Source organism: Rhinatrema bivittatum, chromosome 18 (genome assembly GCF_901001135.1).
Source record: "Rhinatrema bivittatum chromosome 18, aRhiBiv1.1, whole genome shotgun sequence".
Taxonomy (NCBI): Eukaryota; Metazoa; Chordata; class Amphibia; order Gymnophiona; family Rhinatrematidae; genus Rhinatrema; species Rhinatrema bivittatum.
Window position 1 is genome coordinate 32341430 of NC_042632.1, and position 20604 is coordinate 32362033.

The 20604-nt window shown below is 43.5% G+C and overlaps 1 long non-coding RNA gene across 1 annotated transcript in view; it reads left to right on the plus strand.

Moving 5' to 3' along the window:
- The window catches only part of LOC115079865, a 209390-nt gene extending 189070 nt beyond the window's left edge, over window positions 1-20320 (plus strand). Inside the window, exon 3 of the long non-coding RNA XR_003853420.1 lies at window positions 20211-20320. This is a non-coding gene — a long non-coding RNA (uncharacterized LOC115079865). The remainder of the gene's footprint in view (window positions 1-20210) is intronic.
- The last annotated feature ends 284 nt before the right edge of the window (window positions 20321-20604 follow it).

Sequence of the window (20604 nt, forward strand, 5' to 3'; positions counted from 1 at the left end):
AGATGGGGAAGAAAGGGCCAAAGACAGATAAACTGAAAGACTATTTCCTTCTTTTCTCCTGCCTTTTACTTTGATCTATTTCTCTGTCCTGTTTTTGGCTGCTTTCCCCCTACTAGAGCTATTTTTTGGGCACTCTGCCACACTATAAATTGGTCTTTGTGGGGCTGCAGGGAAGATCATAATGTCGTTTAGCGTGACTTACCGGGTTGGACAAGATTTTGGCAGTATTTGCTGATCATAGATACTTTTCTATATATCACTGTGAGGGACTGTATAAGAAAGTCCCTGGGAGCACCTTAAAGGACCGGCCACAGCTATCTGGTCCAGTCCTCCTTAAAAGCCAACCCAGCAAGGGATTCTGGGCCAGGGAGGACCCCTGCAGCCTTGGATAAGAAGGCGGGGCCTAGAAGGCTGGGGAGGCCCTGGAGAGAAGGCTTAGCAAGGACTGCCTGTATTGGATTGTTATGAGACTGCTGAGGTAAGCGGCCTCCACGCTGTTCTTTTGGTTTTTGCTTGGAAATAAAGAGTTTGTTTGTGTGGAATCGGACGGAGTTTGGCCTTTTCTTTTTTTTTTTTACTCTTGGCTTGTTTCCCCAACTGGTGGCTGCACCCAAGTGACCACATGCCCTATATAATAATCTGATGGCCTCTTTTTGCATTTTGTAAAGCAATTTTAGAATTATGGGAAAATATAAAGGAACTCGCCGTATATTAGGGTTTATTTTTCAAGGTGGTTTGATTGCTATGGCTGTATTTATATTGCTAAGAAGTCCATGTTGAAGGTTAAATGTTCTTGCAACCAAAACTAGCAGAATACTGTCCAGGCAGCTAAATTGCTAAGATGCCATTCTTAAGGTTTATTACTTTATTAGTAACTGGTTTTATTTGATTTATTTTTATTTATTTTATTTGTACACATTTGATATTCCACATTTTACCAAGATAGGATTGTAGGCTGCTTTAAGACTATTTCAATAGTGTTACAACAGTGTAACAGGATACAGAAATTCAATATAGGCAAACACTATGGAGTGGCATATAAGGAGATTGACGGTACAGGGAAATAAATTGATCATTTAGGTACTAGAAGGAATAGAAGAGATATAAATCCATTGGATCAGGTAGGGAGAGTGGGGAAAAACAACAACAAAAAAACAACACTATGGTTGAATTGTAGGGGCAGTAAGAGAGAAAGGCCAGCATTACAGAGTTGACTTTGCCTTTGTCCCTTGTTTGCAGGAAGTTTTCCTATCTCATCCCTGGTCTGACATTGTTGAAAAGCCAGTCATTCATGGATTATGGTCCTTGATAACTGGCCCCAGGCTACCTGTCATCCAGCTTTGTATCATGCTTGCTGATGGTATTGTCTTCCCTTCACCTCCACACCCTTTAACCGTAATTATGGCAATCTGCACCCATCTAGACAAACCCTCCCTTTCCTTTGATTTTTTTTAATGTTTGTTTTCTTCCTTGCTTCTACTCTTTCATCTTCCTCTTGCTTCCTTCAAGCCATCTTCTTTATCTCAGAGCATCAGATAACCTTGGAGGGATAGATGTAGTGCTTCTCAGCCCAGTCCTGGGGGGCACACCTACCCAGCCAGGTTTCAGGATCTCCACAATGAATATGCATGAGATACATTTGCATACATTAGGAAAGGGGCATACAGATCTATCTCATGCATATCCATTGTGGATATGCTTAGATGTGCCCCGAGGACTGGGCTGAGAAGCACTGGGATAGAGTACAAAAAGATACGAGTACAAAAAGAAAGAAGTGAAAAGAGATTTAAATATTTTTGAGAGTCATATATACTATATGTTGATATAGCTGGATGGAAAGAAAACACTAATATACCGTATCACTGTAATACCCCACTGTCCGCTTCGCTCATGCAAATTGTTAGGTTGTTTATTTATTTATTTTTATCGGCCGCCTATGTCAATATGATCGTGAGATGGAGAGAGAAGTAATTGATAGATGACGGTGAGGTTTTGAGTGAACAGTAAGTGACTTTGTCACAGCATCAGTCCCTTTTGCCGTTCTTCATTTTTGTAGAAAACGCACTTATGGAAGAATTGTAAGTAGACATTTCAGCACCCAAGGCAGGCTATTTGCAACCCCTCCCTCTCTCCCACCTTGATCCCAGCTTCTTTCCCTCCTTCCTGGCTGATGCTTTTCGATGGCTCTTTAAGTGTCAGGAGTATTTCCGGAGGACTGGAGGGGGCAACAGTGGTTTCTCTTCACAAAAGTGGACATGAGAAGGAGGCTGGGAACCGCAAACTGGTTAAGTAGATCTGTGCGGTGAGCAAATTAAAGGAATTGCTGCTAAGACAGAGGAGAGTGCAGTTTCTGGAATCCAACAGATTACAAAATCATAGCCAGCGTAGTTTTTACCAGAGGCAAATCTTGTCAGACGAATCTGATCAGTTTCTTTGGGTGGCCAGAGAGTTGGCTCTGGGAGAGCATTAGATGTAGTGTACTTGGATTTCAGAAGGTTATTGACACGGTTCCGCCTAGGCAATTTATAAATAATCTGTACACACTTGGTGTGGGACCTAAAGTAACTGCCTGGGTTAGGAACTGATTGAATGGGAGGCGACAAAGTGTAGTGGTAAATGGAGCTCACTCTGAGCAGAGGGGCATTAGTACTTGTGTGCCATAGAGATTGCTCCATGGTTCAGTCCACAGGAATCGGTCCTTCTTTTCAACATTTTGTGAATGATATTACAGAAGGACTGTCAGAAAAGGTTTGTCTTTTTGCGGGTGATCCCAAAATCTGCAATAGGGTAGACTGACAGGAAGATGTGAAAAAAACATGAGGAAGGCTCTGGCAGCTAAGATTGAATGCTAAAATGCAGAGTTATGCGTTTGGGCTGCAAAATCCCAAAGGTTGCTGCTCCTTGTGACCTTGGGCAACTCACTTCACCCTCCATTGCCTCAGGTACAAAACTTCATTTGTGAGCCCTCTGGGGACAGGGAAATACCTACAGTACCTGAATGTCATCCACTTTGAAGTGCTGGAAAAAAGCAGAATATAAAAAAATAAATAAGTATAGGGGGTGAAATTCCAAGCATTTTAAAAGAGCGGGATCTGGGGGTGATCACGTCTGATGATCTTAAGGTGGCCAAACAGGTGGGTAAGCTGATGACAAAAGCCAGAACGATACTTGGCAGGAGAAAAAAAAGGAAGTGATAGTGCCCATGTATTGTGTACAATTCTGGAGACGGCATCTTCAAAGTGATATAAGCCGGTCAGTGTTCTTTGTTCTAAAACATATATGGGACAGACCTAAAAGATCTAAACCTCTATACCCTAGAGGAAAGGCAAGATGGGGGGATGATAGAGACATTTATATACCTCCAAGGTTTCTATACACAGGAAGGAAAGGAGGCTTTTAATGAGAGGATCATGGAATAAGGGGAGTAATCTAAGGAAATATTTCTTTACAGGGTGTGTAATTGATGCATGGAGCAGCCTCCCTAGTGAAGGTGGTGGAGACAAGGGCAGTATCTGAAGCCAAGGAACCATGGAATAGCATCAGGGATCTCTGAGGGCGTGGCAGGAATTGCAGAGCTGGATAGTAGGTGTGGCTGGGCAGACTAGATAGGCCCTAGGGTCTTTTTCTGCCATCATGTTTCTATGTTTCTTCCCTCCTCCGTCTTGCTGCTTGGTCATCTCTTCTTTTCTCCCCCCCCACCAATCCAACCTTAACGGTAGGAGGAGAAGGGTAGGCTTCCTCTTCTAGCATTTCATCCCCTGCCGGCTCACATTTGAATTTCTTTTTTAAATAAGAACTTTATTCAAGAGACTGACAGAAGACAACATCTCGTTGCAAAAAGAAAAAAAAGTCAGCTAGAAACAAAATAGTAGAATTACAGTACAACCAGTGTCACTTAGAACAAATATCTCTTGATCTTTTGAACATTATACAGAACTAATACCAATCACACCATCCAGTTTAGCATGCACACCAGCCCGTGTTCGACATCTACCCATTTTCACATCAACACTCACTCCAAAATTCCCAGCAGTCAAGTATGCAGTGCCACAAAGGAGTGTACAGAGGATGTAATCTCCACAGCCAAAGTACCACAAAAATGGCGCAACAACTGCAGATTACCCTGCTTAATAGCCGATCACATTTGCATTTCAGTCATTTTTCCATCCTAAGGGACTTTGCACATTGGGTGCCTGCACCTCATGCCCACTGCTAGTTTATGATCCTGCCTTATGGTCATGAAAGAGAAGGTCCTTCCCTGGCAGCTATTTTGACTTAACTATAGCATATTTTGGGAGCATTGTGTACCGTATGGGAATGTTGTACCTAAGCAATATAAAAATGCTTGAAAAAAAATTGTAGCCTAAGACTTTGCAATAACTTATTGACTCTTAAATAATGGCATAGGTGTTTTTGCACTTTCAATAAACAGCTTTCCACAGTTTTTATAGTTGAGTACCAACATCCTGCAAACAAATTAGCAAAATTATTTTTCTACACTCTTAAGTGTTAAATAAGATAACATTCGCAGAGAACAGATTTACTCCCATGTCATTTCTGACAGTTCAGTGGCTTAGGCGACCAGAGCTCATTCATAAGTCGACAGGTGGATGGGGAATTGATACAGCATCCATTTTACCAGAGTGGCGAAGAAAACAATCACAGAGTTCAGCGTCCAGACGAAGGTGCCAAGTGGCAGCACATCGATATCAACAGGCCAGCTATTTAAAATTCACAGCAAAATTAGAGGAAAGGAGCATATTAGGCAAAGATATCCCAGGGGATGTAAATAGGAAGCTCCCTTTTTCTTTGGTGGATGAGCTGCATCTCTCTTAATCTCCCCCTCCCCCTCTTTACAAATGGTCCTGAGGAATGGGGAGAAAATAGCAGCTCCTCCTGAGACCTGCTGAGATGATGGATATCTGTACAGCTGACATGTGGTGTCATTAGCAAAGGAAAAGCCTGCTTAAATGGAAACTTGGTAAAAGAAGGGGGTAATAAAAAGGCAGCACAATGGACGTATTAGTACCAAACCCTTGTTGAGTGCTACAAAATACATCTTTCATGACAAAATGTGTTGGAAGGAAACAACCACAAGGTAACTGATGGCATACTAGAAGGAGGAGGAGCTGTCTGGTCTCCAAAGGGTGAATTTTCAAAGGGTTTTGGTACCTGCCTTTGGGAGTTAGGTACCTGCACTGGTCCTAACAAGGCTGACTAGGAGTGAGTGCCTAAATCTACATCCTGGTTTCACTAAAACGGAGTTAGCCTCAGGGGCAATCGGTGGGGAAAAAACAGGTTCTTAGCACTGATTTTCAGCACCAGGCACCTCACTTAGGCTTCTAAACCTAGGAAAATGAATTGCAGGTTTATATTTAGGTGCATTTTCAGATGATAATGTAGGCATCCTAAGTTGGGCTGAAAATCTTCCTAAACTTGCCTAAAATTTATTGAGGATTTTTTTTTGAAAATTGACTCAAAAGGGTTGGGGGCACTATGACAGAAAAAATAAGCTTACGAGAAGTGCTGACGGTCTCGGAGAAGCACCTCCACCATCTCCTCTTCCCTTCCCCCAGGAATGAGTTTGCTGTAGTTAAAAACAGGATCAATACGGGAAAGCCTTGCTTGGGCTCTTAGGTTTTGACCTTTGGCTTGTTTCCCAGATCCAGAGGTTCCCAGAAGAGGCTGCAGGTAAGCTTAGCATCAAGCACAGGATACATCCTGAAATATTGTAAAAATAAGAGCATAAAATGCAATTAACCCTTCGGTGCCAGGGCACGAGGCTGCTGGGTCTGAAACCAAATGCATTCTCATACAAATCTGCTAAGAGGTTCCGGGGCAGTGTTTGATATAGGCCGGGTAGTTGCAAAGTTTGTGGCTCCTTTTAGCACAAACCCTTTCCATTAATTTGCAAAGAGAAAAGGTAGTGCACGGTACATGCACGAAAAACGTCCACGCATTTTGCAGCTGCTGTTTTGTGTGGGCAGCCGAGCAGGATAAAGCACAGCGTGCTGTGTTCATCCCTCAATCTGAAAGCAACGCAAGGAATGTCGCCTCGCCATCTGGCTAAAAGTACTCAGGTTATGGAAACCCACTTGCACTGTTAACAAGGCAGAGGTGAGCGGTTCTCAGACAGGACAGTCTCAGTATGTTAATCTGTTTTAACATGGCTCAGTGGCGGGGAAAAATGACCTCTGGATGTTAAGGATCAGGAAGTCTTGTACCCTACGCGAAAGCAAAATGCATTGACTCTTAATATTGTCAAATCCTGTCTGCTCGCTCATATCACATGTATTTAATTTTAAAATTGGGGCTTCTTTGTGTTGGGCTGCTGAAATCTGGGGAGCCGCCTCCTCATATAAATTATGACGGGCAAAAGTTTTAGGAAAGCCTCTCTCTTCATTGATATTCCAAAACGTATCATTGCTGAAAATCAAGGGATCTGCTCTAATAATGTAAATTGCGTTAGGAAGGCCAAGGACTGTGATATGTGGACCAATGCCCCTAGTAGCTATGCAAAAATTATTTGTGCTTACCAGAATAACAGCTGGATGAGGAAGAAGGTGCATTTCCTGAGATGCATGTGCATTTGTTTATTTACTCCTTTCCATATGGTTTCTTGCTCTTTCGGTGTAGCCCAGAGTGGGTTACAGTAGACAAAAATAAAAATATATAAAACTGTAGCCATAATAATTCCCTGGCCCCTGTTTTACCTGGTTCGTCTCTTTTTATACCTGATGTCATTGGTTCCAGAGCGGTACTGAAAATATAAAGGTGAATTTTAAAAGCCCTACGCGCGCCAAAGCCAGGAGATACACGCACGAGGTGGTCCAGAGCGCACCACCCGGATTTTAAAAGGGCGCCGTGTACGCACGCACAAGGCAACAGTTCAGAAAAAGGGGCGGGGCATGGGCATGTTCGGGGGGGGGGGGGAGGCCAAGAGATGTGCGCTTAAATACTTACGCGCGCTGGGGTCCCCGCTGCGTGACTTTACTACCGCTATGGGTGGCGTGTAAGTACAAGAGCAAAAAAACTGTAGGCTTAGACAGCAGGGTTTTAAGGGTTGGGGCTAACAGAGGGAAAGGGAGGCTAATAAAGTAGGAGGGGGTTTGGAAGTGATATCCATACACTGGGAGAAATGGGAACGAACTGGGAAAACAGGATGTGGCGTCGGTGTGTGTCCCTCATAATATTCCCCCCACTTACGCAGTAGAGGCGGCGTTTATGCGCACATGCGTGTGTCCATATAAAATGTAAGCGCGGTCAGCCTGTTTCATAACATGGGTGACGCGTGCATGTTATAAAATGGCCGCATCGCTGGATGCGAGCCGGCGCACGCGCCTACGTGGCTGTTTAAAAGTTACCATCCCCATGTAGGCTTCTGAAATGTTCCAGGTTTCTGGCACCAGTCCGTAGGCATCCAGAAGAAACTGTACAGATTTCCAGACCTCTCCATAGAATCTGTGCTTCTTTATTACTTAGACCAGCCGAAACCCGTTGACCTTCCCTCTAGTGCCCTGTTCACTGCCGTCCTCCCCAGTCTGACTCCTGCACTCCCTTCAGTCCTCCTCAGCCCTCCCCCAGCACGTGCGTCCTTTCTGCTCAGCACAATTTAACCTCCTCCCAACTCCACCCCAGCACGTCTTTCCCTCCCACTGCCCATCCCAACCACAGCTCCAGCGCACTCCCTTCTCCCCTGTACAGCCTATTCATAGCACACTCCCAACCACTCCCCCTCACTCAGCCCCAGCTCCTCCCTCTTCTCATCCCCAGCCCAGACGCAGTACACTAACCCCCACTCCCCTCCTGACCCCAGCATACGCCTGACCCTTTGCTGTAGCCTGATGCCAGCACTCCATTCTCCCTCCCCAGCCTGACCCTGGAACAGTCATATCCCCTGCCCCTGCCAGATCCCAGCAGTCCTTTCCTCCCTATCCATCCTGATGCCAAGCATGACCTCCCTTCCTAAGGCAACCCCAGTATCCTCATACTCTGTGACCCCCGGCCCTTCACTTAGATCCAGCATACTCCTACCCCCATCTCCCTCACATAGAGCCAGCATACTCCTCCCTCCCCCCCCCCACCCCAGTGGCAGCATACTCCTGGCCCCCTCTCCCCAGCCTGGCCTGACTCCGACACCCACTCCCATTGGCCAAACCAAAATAAACAGCAAAAATCAAAGGCACAAAAATCCAAGGATAGGAAAGGGCTTCCTCTTCCCAGCCCACCAAACCTGCTTCAGCTAAGCCCGACCTTTCCCCACCCCTGCCCTTACCCCACTGCCGATCCACAAGATATTCCTGGGCTCACGTTCTACTTCTCTGGCTTAACATTACAGTGACCACCAGGAACTCGGTTCTGCCCCACACGTTGCCCTGTGGCTGGATTGGTCCAGAACTGGTTAGGCGTGCATACACACTATTGTGCACATAAGCATCCCATCAACCACCAGCTCTACTCTGCTCTCCATTCTGTGACATAGCCGGGTATGTCAGGCACTGGTGGAGTGCTCAGGTGTGCTCTCACACACATGTGCATCCTACCAGTCACCCGCTCCACTCCGTCCTCTACCTTCCATGGTAGCCAGGTGGTCAGGGACAGGAAGGATGCACATGTGTGCTGCCATGCACATGCGTACCCCACCACCTGTTGACAGACAACATCTGGCTAATCTTATTTTATATATATATACACACTTTACACAGAGAGAGAGAAAGCTTTCCAGAAGTATTCTGGGAAAACAGGATATGGCGTCGGTGTGTGTCCCTCATAATATTCCCCCCACTTACATAGAAACATAGAAACATAGAAATGACGGCAGAAGAAGACCAAACGGCCCATCCAGTCTGCCCAGCAAGCTTCACATTTTTTTCTCATACTTATCTGTTTCTCTTAGCTCTTTGGTTCTATTTCCCTTCCACCCCCACCATTAATGTAGAGAGCAGTGATGGAGCTGCAACCAAGTGAAATATCAAGCTTGATTAGTTATGGGTAGTAGGGTAAGTAGGGTAAGTAACCGCCGCAATAAGCAAGCTACACCCATGCTTATTTGTTTTACCCAGACTGTGTTATTCAGCCCTTATTGGTTGTTTTTCTTCTCCCCTGCCGTTGAAGCAGGGAGCTATGCTGGATATGCGTGTAGTATCAGTTTTTCTTCTCCCCTGCCGTTGAAGCAGAGAGCTTTGCTGGATATGCGTGAAGTATCAGTTTTTCTTCTCCCCTGCCGTTGAAGCAGGATATGCATTGAAAGTGAAGTATCAGGCTTATTTGGTTTGGGGTAGTAACCGCTGTAACAAGCCAGCTACTCCCCGCTTTGTGAGTGCAAATCCTTTTTCTTCTCCCCTGCTGTTGAAGCAGAGAGCTATGCTGGATATGCGTGAAGTATCAGTTTTTCTTCTCCCCTGCTGTTGAAGCAGAGAGCTATGCTGGATATGCGTGAAGTATCAGTTTTTCTTCTCCCCTGCTGTTGAAGCAGGGAGCTATGCTGGATATGCGTGAAGTATCAGTTTTTCTTCTCCCCTGCTGTTGAAGCAGGGAGCTATGCTGGATATGCGTGAAGTATCAGTTTTTCTTCTCCCCTGCCGTTGAAGCAGGGAGCTATGCTGGATATGCGTGAAGTATCAGTTTTTCTTCTCCCCTGCCGTTGAAGCAGAGAGCTATGCTGGATATGCGTGAAGTATCAGTTTTTCTTCTCCCCTGCCGTTGAAGCAGAGAGCTATGCTGGATATGCATTGAAAGTGAAGTATCAGGCTTATTTGGTTTGGGGTAGTAACCGCCGTAACAAGCCAGCTACTCCCCACTTTGTGAGTGCGAATCCTTTTTTCCACATTTCCTCTTGCTGTTGTAGCTTAGAGCGATGTTGGAGTCACAGTAACCATGTGTATGTTTATTGAATAAGGGTATTGTCTCCAGGCAGTAGCCGTCATTCTGGCGAGCCACCCACTCTTTATTGACGGCCTCTTGATTTTATGGATCCACAGTGTTTATCCCACGCCCCTTTGAAGTCCTTCACAGTTCTGGTCTTCACCACTTCCTTCGGAAGGGCATTCCAGGCATCCACCACCCTCTCCGTGAAGAAATACTTCCTGACATTGGTTCTGAATCTTCCTCCCTGGAGCTTCAAATCGTGACCCCTGGTTCTGCTGATTTTTTTCCTACGGAAAAGGTTTGTCGTTGTCTTTGGATCATTAAAACCTTTCAAGTATCTGAAAGTCTGTATCATATCACCTCTGCTCCTCCTTTCCTCCAGGGTGTACATATTTAGATTCTTCAATCTCTCCTCATAAGTCATTTGCTGAAGACCTTCCACCTTTTTGGTCACCCTTCTCTGGACTGCCTCCATCTTGTCTCTGTCTCTTCAGAGATACGGTCTCCAGAACTGAACACAATACTCCAGGTGAGGTCTCACCAAGGACCTGTACAAGGGGATAATCACTTCCCTTTTCTTACTCGATATTCCTCTCTCTATGCAGCCCAGCATTCTTCTGGCTTTAGCTATCGCCTTGTCACATTGTTTCGCCGACTTCAGATCATTAGACACCATCACCCCAAGGTCTCTCTCCTGCTCCGTGCACATCAGCCTTTCTCCCCCCATCGAATACAGTTCATTCGGATTTCCACTCCCCATATGCATGACTTTGCATTTCTTGGCATTGAATGTCAGCTGCCATATCTTCGACCACTCTTCCATCTTCCTTAAATCCCGTCTCATTCTCTCCACTCCTTCCGGTGTGTCCACTCTGTTGCAGATCTTAGTGTCATCCACAAAAAGACATACCTTACCTTCTATCCCTTCCGCAATGTCGCTCACAAAGATATTGAAAAGGACCGGTCCCAACACCGATCCCTGCGGTACACCGCTTAAAACCGCTCTCTCTTCAGAGAGAGTTCCATTTACCATCACACATTGTCTTCTGTCCGTCAACCAGTTTGCAATCCAGGCCACCACCTCGGCACTCACTCCTAAGCTTCTCATTTTATTCACCAGTCTCCTGTGCGGGACAGTGTCAAAAGCTTTGCTGAAATTCAAGTAGATGACATCGAGTGCTCTTCCTTGATGCGGCGTTTATGCGCACATGCGTGTGTCCATATAAAATGTATGTGTCCATATAAAATGTACTGCTCCATGAGATCAGTCTTGCATTTGCAAACAAATACAAAAGTTCCTAGCTTGAATAAGGATCTAGTGTTCTTTAGCTCTCTAAAAGGGCCCCTATAGCCTCTAACCAAAAGATGGCATGAGATGTTCAGACACATCGCCAAGTTAAAACCTCTCCTTCCACTTCAAACTAAATTCTTTCCATCACCTGTAACCAATTCCCCTCTCCCCAATCATTTCTACAACTACTAATATACAAGAGAAGTTGTCAGCCTCAATATAGCTGACGTGTTTGAAAGCAAACTCTTTTTGTTAAGTTAATTCCTTAGATAAACAGCCCAAAGGCTTTCAGACTATGTTCTATCAATCAGCTCCATCAAGGAAGGGATGCATAGTCTCAGAGATGTGTGTAGCTGTATTCTTAGAATTTGCCCTTCCTCCCACCTCTGATGCCACTGTAGTCTGTCGGTACACAGGACTCAATACCTTTCCTTTTAAAGAAAGCTGCTAGAAAACAACTTTCAGGCAGATGCAATACCGTCGTGCTGAAAACATGCGTCCAAACTGGATGCACTTTTTTTAATGCATTCACAATCACCTCTCCTGGGTGCTAGATGCAAAAGGCAAATGAGCCCTCGTGCTAAAAAGGACGCACTAGGGATGAATTGTAGATATGTGTTTCGGGTTTGTTTTGTTTTTTTTTCGTTTTGTGGTTCGGTTTGGGTGCCCTGCGGGTAATTTCCTTTATTCCGCGGTTTGGGATTTTTTTTTTCGTGGGGTTCCCGAATCTCGTATTAGTGCGCACTAACACGAAATATTAATTTTTCTGAAATTGCGGAAAAATTTCTTTCGTTTCAGAGTGAACCATGACAAATTCACATCTCTAATGAATTGTGCGTCCTTAGCGTGTCTATGGCATCAGGCGCCCAGGAGAAGTGGCTGTGCATGGGTTAGGAAAACGGATGCTCGTAAACTGAGCGTCTCTTTTTCCTAACCTGACCTCTTTAAAGACCTTTTATTTTTTTTGTTGCTGTTTCTGTGGTTCCTCCTGCTTATTATCGCGACAATATTAAGTCGGAGGAACCGCAGAAAAGTACAGAGAAGCAGTATTTTCTGTTTTTCTCTGCATGGCTTGGGGCGTCTCAAAACAACGCCAGCTCCAGGGCTGCCATTAATTTTTGAACGTAAAAAACATGCATGTCCAATGTGTGAGAACTTTTTACATCGGGCATAAAAGCTAATAGCCTTATCAATATGCATGTACATGGGATGAGCGCTATTACCTTCCTGCTGGTTTGGATGCACATTTTGGACGTGCTAATCCTGGTATTTGCATCAGGCGTAAGTCTAGCATGTCCAGGCGTACGTTCAGCTGCGTGCTGACCTTAGCGCACGATATTGCATCAGCCTGGCAGAAAGCTAAAAAGTAGTCTCAGTGCTGCATATCTGGGAAGGCAAAATAAGAGGCTTGGCATCCTAGTGTTTTAAGGTTGGGTTTCAGTAAGTTAATACAACAGTTGTCTATCTCTGCAGGCCAATGGGGTCCCTCAGGGGGCTATTTTTGACCCCTGTCTTTTTTTACATGTTTATTTGCATCAGTCGTCACTCTTGCTGCTTTGATCCTTTCACATTGCTTTGGAGACCTCCTGCCACTGCTGGTATCCAGTCTTGGTGCCTTGGACTTCTTTTCCCCCTTATCATGATGTCTACCCACAAGTTTTATTAGAACTGATTTAAAAAACCCTAATTTTGCAACTCAAAATAGGCTGCGTTGCTTCTGCAATTGACTTTCTTGGGAAACGAGAAAACAAATGAGACATATAAATTAATTTATTTTTTTCATTTGAAATAGGCCAAATGAATGGAGGTGACCTACTAAATGAATATGTGAACCAAAATTAAAAAGTTTGCCTCTGCACATCCTTAAAAGTTACTACAAGGGTTGATCCAAGTTGTGCATGGTTCATGCAATTAAACATTTATGATTAGTGCACAACTGAAAAAAGTAATAAATGGCTCAGTATAGTTCCCAAATAGATTATGGTAATTCATTATTTATTGGTCTTCCTGCTAAGTACCTTCAGCCCCTATAGATGATTCAGGATGTTGCTGCACAATTAGGGTCGGAGCTCTAGGGGCCATGTATCCTCCTGTTTATACGAGTTACGCTGGTTGCTGTTTTCATACCCATTTAAGGTACTTTGCCCCACTTTTCACGATCATGGCCCTGTTTAAATAAAAGATAAATTAATGAGATATGTTCGCATGATCACTGTCAACAACTGAGAGATACTGTCCCTTAAAGAACGTAAACTGATGCGTACTAGAGTATCTTGTGCAGCTCCCTCTCATTGGAATCTTCTTCCTCAAGAACTGAGGATGAAGTTGAACTTAAATTTCAAACTTTTTTAAAAACAGCATTTTCTTAAAGTGGAGGTTTTTTTTTTAAACTCTATTCTATTCTGGTCCTTTTAAAATGAAGGAGATCATGCTGTCCCTGGGAGAGTTAATGTACTATTAACTATGGCCTTATTTTAGTTTTATTGAGATCCATATTCAGTAGAGCAGTTAGTGGACAAGTTATCCAGCTCAAGGTCCTGGCTCGGATTTCAATAATCTATGCTGTCACATAGAAGGGATGTCTAGAAGATTTTGGCCTGCAGACCTTAATAATCAAAGAGGTCTGTACATTTTTAAAACTGAGCTAAGATGTATAGGAATGTCACGGTTCATAGCCTTGTGAATCAATACAAGAACCTTAAATTTTATGCACCATTGTATCAAGAGCTAGTGTAAGGAACAAAGAATGAGTGAAATATGTTTCTTAACCCTGGCTCCCATCAAGATGTGAGTGGACAAATTCTGCACAGCTTGCAAGACTTTTAAAATGGTCATGGAAAACCCTATATATAAAGAATTGCAATAATCAAGAGCAGACAACACAAATGCCTGCAAAACAATGCGAAAGTTATCAGCCCCCAAATATGGTTCCAATTTATGCAACATGTGCAACTTTAAAGAAGGCACTCTTAATGTCAGCCTTCATGTGTAAACACAATGACAAAGTAGGATTTAAAATGATGCCCAAATTCCAAACAGAGGCAAATATTGAAATTAACCAATCTTCAAATTGGATGACTATAAGGACATCAGAAGGAATCCTCTTTCATTGGATTATCAACTCTGTTTTATTGATATTCACTACCAATTTATTGACAGTCATCCAACACTTAATAGATTATAAACACTTTGAAACCATTACTAATGCATCCCCCAAGGTAGTGGATACTGGGATAAAGAATTGGATATTGTCTGCGTACAGACAAAATCCAACCCAGCAAGCACCTTGCAAATTGGGCATATATATTGACCAATATGGTGGACAGGTCTGAACCCTGTAGAATACCAGAATTCACAGAAAGCTATGATGATACTGTAGAACCAACTTTAACCTGTTGAAAACAGCTTATCAGATAGGAGATAAACCATTTCAGAACCGAACTGGTAATCCTTAGGTCACTCAAATGCAAGGCTGGATCTAAGGTTTTGGTGCCTATAAGCAGAGTGCCTCGGTGGCAACCCTTTGAAGCTCTGCTGACACATGGACCTAAAGCAAGTAGAAGCAGGCTCCTCTTTGGTCTGGATGTATGGTGCCTTCAAAATTTAGTGCCCTAGGCAGTTGCCTATTCCTAAATTTGGGCCTGCTCAAATGGGATAGCAGAATAGTTTATGACTTAACGTACTGAAAGCAGCAGAGACAACAAGTTGCACAAGAACAAATTTTGCTGCCCATGTCAAAGCTGCAATATTACATTTTTTATTTATTTTTATTTTAAAAGATTTATATTCCACAGTCTACAACATTTGAAGTGGATTACAATAAAAACATCCCTAATAATAATGCCAAAAGACATAAAGCAGAGAAACATAAAACATTTATCATAATAAATCAAAGCTGGGCAAGAATAATGTCTCTGTGTTGTGTGCTGGATGGAAACCAAACTGATTCAGGTCCAATATATTATATTTTAGACCCAAATATAATAACAATAATAATAATGAAATATATACAGCTAATATATAACAGAATTTACAGACAAACCTTTGAAAATAAATGGAAGAAAAAAGGATAGTTCAGAATGAATACAGGACATTTTTCATGTGCACATCCCTAATGAATATGCAGTAAGATATGGACTTTTTTGTAACTTTGCTGAAATATATAATACTGTATACTGATATGGACGAACAGCTCTACAAAGATGAAATTTGCTTATTAGTGTAGATTGTTTGCTTTAATGAGAAATATCAGTCTAATCAACTCAAATATTCAGCAAAATTAAAATGCTTCAGAAAGCTGTATAGTGTTAAAAATATCTTCTCCAGGATTAAAAGCTTTTTTTGGGGGGTCGCATCCCCAATTATAGTTTAATCGCTGTGGAGCCTCCCGGTGCCTACTGTGTGAGAGCTAAGATGACCAGTGCTCCTTTTATTCAGGACAAGCTGATCTAATCCTAGTTTTACTCCAATGTGTGTTTGGAGTTATAGGTGTGAGTTCATCAAGAAAAACAAGACCACAAGTCCATGCATGAAGGGGAGTAAAACCCAAGCTGTATCAGCCCGTCACAAAACAGTGTGTGAACATTTTATAATGCCGAGAATCCTTTTTTTCAGTACGGAAAATTGCCTATGGTTGTCCCTACTATGACAGGGCAGGACAGCGTGGCCAGGGGGGGGTCTTATACGTTCTGCTAGCAGTAGGAAGAATCAGAGGAAGGCAGAAGAAAGTGCAGTGAAGGTGGAGGAGAATCCTGCTGGAGGGGGCAGATGTGAGTGCCGAGAGAGTAGGAGAGGGGAGGGACTTTGCCTGAATCAGTTGAGGTTGCTGGTGCCACCGCGTAGGAGGGACTTCACCACAGCACGCCGGTGTGTGCCACGGTGCTCCGGTTGAGAAACGCTGGCTTAGATGGTGGCAGCAGTCTGTGAGATGTTTTTTTTTTTTTTCCAGCAAAGAGGTTTCATAGTATCCTCGGACGATGCTTCAGCATTTGAGCAGTAAAGTCACTTCACCGAGGAAGGGGGGGGGGGGGGGGGAATAGAGGAAATGGTGAGAAGGCAGCCTCTTCCCAACAAAACCTGGATGGTCCTGTCCAGCCTTTCTACCTCCGGTGCATGGCCCTGTGAGATGAGTGCTCTGGCATGGTGTGGATGGGGAGCCAGGGCTGCTGTTAGTTGCCCTGAGCTATGGTTAGTCTGCTCAAAGAGCACTAAGCCCTGGTCTGACCTTGAATAACTTCTTTGAGGTCACCAGTGCTTTTAGCTGGAATGCAGTGTTTGGGGTTTTTTTTTTTTTTTTAAATCTTTCACCGCCTACTTGGTAGATTCAAGGCAGTTTACAGAATAAAAACATTCACAATAATTAAAATCTGATTGCTAGAAAAGACATAAGAACTATAGCAATAATAAAACAATCTAACATCATCTACAAGGTCTTTAATAACAGACAGCGACGTATAAGAGCACTGCTTAGATGCAATTAAGGATCCACCTGGAAAGCCAGCTTAAATGAGTTTTTAGTTGTTTCCTAAAACTTTGTGCAAGAGGTGGTTCTCAAAGAGTCGGAGAGTGCAAAGAGCAGGACCAGCAACAGAAAATGCGCCCTCTCTCTAGTAACAGCTCAGCAGGCTTCTTTCAAAGAAGGGAATGGTTTAGTAGCAGGGATCGACTTGACCGCAGGGATCTGGTTGGGACATACATTTTTAACAAGGCACTGGGCCGCCCACGGTCGTTCAGGGTTTTTCGAGACGTTCAGGGATAATCACGGCAACTTTATGTTGTATCCGTCAGCAGACTGGCAGCCAGTGTAAGGCACACAAAGATGGTGTGACATGTTGTCTTTTGTCTAGGCCTGTTAGGGCAGCAGCATTTTGTGCCACTTGAAGAGGTCTCGAGTGCAGGCTGGAATACCAAGGTACAGAGTGTTGCATTAATGGAAACCGGTGAATACCAAGGCTGAAGTACTGTTCTAAACTTTGTAACTTTGTTGTGTCAAGGAAAGGTTTCAGATGCCTGACAAGTTTGATTTTGAAAAAGGTTGCTCTAGTTGCAGCATTAACATGTGTGTGCATGGAAAGGAATTAGGAAAGGAATGATGAATGAAACAAGGGAATGTCATAATGCCTCTGTATTGCTCCATGGTGAGACTGCACCTTGAGTACTGTGTAGAATTCTGGTCATCGCATCTCAAAAAAGATATAGTTGCACTAGAAAAGGTAGAGAGAAGGGCGACCAAAATGATAAAGGGGATGGGACGGCTCCCCCTATGAGGAAAGGCTGAAGAGGTTAGGACTGTTAAGCTTGGAGAAGAGACGGCTGAGGGGGGATATGATAGAGGTCTTTAAGATCATTAGAAGACAAAATGGGTAAATGTGAATCAGTTATTTACTCTTTCACATAATAATAGGGGGCACTCCATGAAGGTAGCAAATAGCACATTTAAAATAAATTGGAGAAAACTTTTTTTCACTCAATGCACAACTAAGGTTTGGAATTCATTGCCAGAGGATATGGTAAAGGTGGTTAGCGTAGCTGGGTTTAAAAAAGGTTTGAGAAGTCCATAAACTGCTATTACTCTAGTTGACTTAGGGTATAGCCACTGCTTATTACAGGCATTAGTAGCATGGTATTTATTTATTGTTTGAATACTTAACCATGTACTTGTATCTTGGAATGGCCACTGTTGGAAACAGGATGCTGGGCTTGATGGACCCTTGGTCTGACCCAGTATGGCATGTTCTTATGTTCTAAGGATCTATGGTGATTCTGATGTTTTCTGCTTGGGACATTAATGGAATCTGGTGTCCATCAACTGTAAAGTAATTTGGTTTGTCAAGTGACGGAATACTTTTGAGCATTATAATTTCTGTTTCTGATTTAACAGCAGTTTATTATGTGATAGTCAGGCTTTCACTGACATTAAAGACAAGGAGGTGGATATTCAAGTGATAGATGGCCAGATAAGTAATACTTATCCAGGTATCTAGCAGCCGCTGAATATCCAATTATACTTAGCAGCTGCTAGGTAGCCGGATAAGAAGTGGGTGGGCAATGGGCGGATCTGGGTGGCAGGTCTAAACTTATATGGATAAAAATTATCCGGCTAAGTAGCACCAAATACGGGAATATTCAGCAACATAGTAGGGATGTGCAGACAAAAAGTTTATGTTCATAAGTCCATAAGTCGAAAAGGGGGGGTCAATTTCGGTCAATATGGACATATGGAGAATTCCATAAGTTGAGTCTATGTCCATACGTGCACCGGTTCCCTAAATAAAAATTTAAACCCCTCACCCTCCTTAATCCCCCCCCAAGACTTACCAAAATTCCCTGGTGGTCCAGCGGGGAGTCAGGAAGCCATTATTCTATTCCTTTGCGAGGAGCACATGACATCCGCGTCACGTGGTCCACCGCGGTTCTGCTCCCGGACCCCTCGATGGACACAAACGGAACTTTTGGCCAGCTTGGGGGGGCCTCCTGACCTCCCCAAGCTGGCCAAAAGTTCCGTTTGTGTCCAAAGAGGGGTCCGGGAGCGGAACCGCGGTGGACCACGTGACGGCCGCGTCATCGACTTAGGAATTGAACCAGTTCAGGACAATACGTAAGATACCACATTGAAAATCTGATGGTTCAGGGAATCAGATGCAGCAGACAGATCGAGTAACATCATGACAATTCAAAAATCAAAATCACTTCACATCACATTGAGGCTAGATGAGGAGGGTTTCTATACCTACAGATTTCCTACAGCCATACTGGAAAGAGTCAAGGATAGAGGGTTCCTTAAGATATCTGGTTAATTGTTTCAGGCAATAATTTCAAGCACTTTAGATAAAAATGGAAGTGAAGAGAGGAGGTGGTAATTTGCAAACTCCACTAGGTCAAGTGAGGTCTTCATAAATACTGGCCTTATGGAGGATACAAGTACAAAATGCGCACAAATGTGTGGGTATTTTTGTAAGAAGCTATTTTCAGAGGTAATGGAGGCCTTACATGCAAATCTTTCTCATGCATATTTGTTGTGGATATCCTGAAACCCGGCCTGCTTATGGCACTCGAGGACTGGAATTCACCAACCCTCTGCTAAACAGTGCTTTGTGTGTTAGCGTGCATGCCAATAGCTTGTACACAACTGAAGCTTCATTTTAGTGGGCATGCTGTACAATGTAGTGCATTGCCCATTATGTGTTGTTTTAGCATGCTCACTCAAACATTTTTAGTGCAAAATTTAGTACATAGGTCCCTCTGTCTTTCACATTCTCCTACTGTAGAACACCTTTAAAGGCAAATCTGGAAATGATTAGGGTAATTTAACAATCACTGTTTTATTTCCTAAGATAACAAGTGTCAAACAGACCTTCCTTGAAGTCTGAATATGGCATAATATAGCAAACAGCACACATGTCATATGGACACTGTCAACATTTGCTACCACCTGTTGAACCCCTGTGTCTGGCAGCTTAGCCTTCCGATGCCTTTGCTATACATGAGAATTGTTAAATACCCAGAGTGCACCATAAGCTATTGTACAGTGAAAGACTGAAATGATTAAGTAACGGAATGCATTCTATTTTATCCGCACTATCACTGCAGTCTCTGTCTAGCTATGTTGAATTGCTGCTTTAAAATTCAGTATTTCTGAGTTTGTAATAACTTTTATTGGTCTAACAAAATAAAAAAAAAAAAAGGGTTTTATATAGAGAGATGTCGTAAGGCAGCTTTAGTGAACTTGAAACTGGCTTGTTGCCAGTCCTTTGGCTTGTCATCTCTATGGAAAAATGAGCCAAGAGCAAGTCAAGCCGACCAAGCTCTCCTGCCTTATTGCCTGCCTTGCCCCTCTGCTCAGGGTGAGCACTGGGGCCCACGCGACCTCCAGAGGGGAGGATGTGATGACAGTCCAAGTAAACTCCTTTTGCCAGGTCAAAGTCATGGGAGAGGAAGAGCAATGGTATTGGTTGTGGACATGCAGAGCCCATCCCTGCAGATTGTTATAGGAACTTTGTGCTTTTTAATAGAGCCCATGGTATAATCTCGCTCTCTGCTTTCTGTCCATCAGTCTGGGATCCCAGCAGAGAGCTCCAGTTTCACACACTGCCTGATATGTAACAGAAGGGAGATGGCAAGAAGGATGAGGGTGATTCAGAAGCCAACTGGGACAAGGCAAACCACTGACAGCTCACAGAGGTAATCATTTTTTGCAGAAAGGTAACTTTTTCCTCCAGAGAGTACACAGTGATATGCAATAACGTTATATATTGCAGTTGAACTGTTCAACATAGCCTACCTTTGGCCTGCTAAGTAAATGAAATAATTAAGAAGATAGAAATAAAGGTCATGAGGAAACAAGTCGCAGATGGTACTTTTTAGTAGACTAGCAAGAGTTACTCTCATTCCATCGGGCTAGTGCCTGCTGACTGGATATGAAGGTTTAAAGATGACCTCTGCTACCA